The sequence below is a fragment of the Spermophilus citellus genome, assembly GCF_964194105.1.
Source record: "Spermophilus citellus genome assembly, chromosome: 2".
NCBI classification, from domain to species: Eukaryota; Metazoa; Chordata; class Mammalia; order Rodentia; family Sciuridae; genus Spermophilus; species Spermophilus citellus.
The window spans coordinates 250,498,153-250,500,666 of record NC_138183.1 but is presented as its reverse complement, the minus strand read 5'-3'; positions in this window follow the sequence as shown (position 1 = coordinate 250,500,666).

Genomic DNA, 2,514 nt, shown 5'->3' with positions numbered 1-2,514 from the left:
CGGAAAACAAACAAAAAATTCCAAAGTGGAATTTATTTCTAGAACATGGCTCCTGATCTTTGGAAAACTCATGTACCCTCCTGGTGGACACCCAAGGAAGCCTCTTATCTGGGTTCTTGGAGGGCCAGGACCCCTGCCCCCATCATGGAACCAATGGCAGGAGAAGGGTTCTGGGAGGTCAGAAGTCAGGGACCTGCTGTGGTTAGGGGATTGGTGGGCAGCGCTTTCAGAATCTGTACCAGGTAGGACCCTGACTGAGCAGGGCGGTGCCAGGCTTGTGCCCTCTGCAGACAAGCAGAAGGAAAGGGCGGGCTCAGCCGCCCCCTGCTGGTTGCAGTTAGAGCAGCACAAGCAGCACAAGACCAGGGGTGTGCTTGACCCCACAATGTCAGCCCCTTGAGTTAAAGAGGAACAGGGTCTCTGCGCAGGCCTATAAGCCTAGTTGCTTAGAAAGTTGAGGCAGGAGGATGGCAAGTTCAAAGCCAGTTTCAGCAATTTAGCGAGACCCTAAGCAACTTAGGGAGAACTTGTCTCAAAAAATAAAAGGGGATGTGGCTCAGTGGTTAAGCACTCTGGGATTCAATCCCTGGTTAAAAAAACAAAACAAAACAAAAAAACCAAACAACTTAAGACTTGCTGCTTAAGAGTACTAAAGTTCTAGGGCTGGGGATGTAGCTCAGTTGGTAAAGTGCTGCCTCACATGCACAAGGCTCTGAGTTCAATCCCAAGCCCCACACACACCAACAAAAAAAAAAAAAAAAAAAGAGAGAGAGAGAGAGAGAGACTAAAGGTCTGGGACCCAGGCCCACCCTGCACGACCGTTCTGGGTTAAATTGGGTAAACTGGGGGCTGGGGCTCAGTGGTAAAGTGCACAAGGCACTGGGTTCGATCCTCTCAGCACCACATAAATGTAAAATAAAGATATTGTGTCCACCTAAAACTGAAGAATAAATATTTTTAAAATAAATAAATAAATACATTGGGTAAACTGGCAGCCTTCGCTGAGATACGGGCTGTACTGGAGCAGGGAAGTGCCCGTTGGCTCAGAAGCTTCCCTGCCAAGGAGAAGGACAAGCAGTGAGTCTGTCCTGGGGTCTGCTCCTCCCCCGAGTCAGGCGGTCAGTGTCAGGCTCCAAGGTCACAGCCCAGGCTTTCCTAAAGCCCTCTCGGTTTGTGCCTTTACCTCCACCTTGCTGAGCCTGGAGGGCTCCTCCAGAAAGACTTCTTTCATCCCCAACCCTCTCCTTGTCCATTACCGTTCCTGGTTGTCTTGTGTTGGGTGTGGCCAGCTCCTCTGTCACGTGCTGCCTGTGTGTGTAGATGCAAGTGGGAACACAGGGGAAACGCAGCCAGCAGGGCTTGGGCTTGGGGACACACTCCTGTAACTCAGGACAGGAGGCTGAGGCAGGAGGATTGCAAGCCCCAGGCCGGCCTGGGCGACTTAGTGAGGCTATCTCAAGATAAAAACTAACAAGGGCTGAGGATGTAGCTTGGTGGTAGTGCTCCTGAGTTCAATCCCCTCCTTGCAACCCCCGAAATGCCTTATGACCTCAAAAGCAGAGACTACACAAGCCCAGGAAGGGGACCAGGAACTGAAGAGGTCCCTGTCCACACCTTTTTGGGGTGGGGGTGCTGGGGATGGGACCCAGAGCCTCACATGTGCTAGGCAAGTGCTCTAGCACCAACCCACACAGGTCACCTCTACCTAGCATCTTGCTTATGGGATTCTGACCTCTGGAACTGTGACTTAATTTCTGTCCTTTTGAGCCACCCAGTGAGTGGGACTTTATGAGGGCAGCCCTAGGAAACTAGGGAAGCCGGGAATGGAATGGCATTTCAGGGAGGGGAACCATGATTTCTCCTGAGCACTCCCCGTTGCCCTGCACACACGGCAATGGGGAAGCGGCTGGACGACTGCTCCCATCATAGAGATGAGAAAAGGAGTCCCAGGAAGGTGATGTGACTCACCCAAGGCCACACAGCAGTGAGGCTGTGAGACAATGAACAGGGTCTTGGCCCTGCAAGCATGGAGGGCGGACAGGGGTCCAGCCTGACAGGTTCAGGTTTGGGGGAGGGTAAGGAGCTGTGGGCTGGGGTGTGCTAGGAAGCCAAGGCAGGGAGGGAAGAAGAGGACACCTGGACATTCAAGAGAGAGGAGCCTACTTGAGCAAAGGTCCCCAGGCAGGAGAAGGCAAGTCTGTTCTAGAAACAAATGGATTTAGTGTATTTACTAGGCAGAGGCCAAGCCAGGACTTGTGGGGCCTCACACATACCTTTTTTTTTTTCACCCCAGCACTGGGGATCAAACCCAGGAATCCAGGGTGCTTTACTACTGAACTATATCTCCAGTCCTTTTTGAGATAGAGTCTAAGTTACTGAGGCTGGCCTCCAACCTGTGGTCCTTCTGCCTCAGCCTCCAGAGTAGCTAGGATTATAGGTATGTGCCACTACAGCAGGTATCAGCCGACTTCAACAGGAGGATTATCTTGGATTATTTAAATTGATCCTATGTCA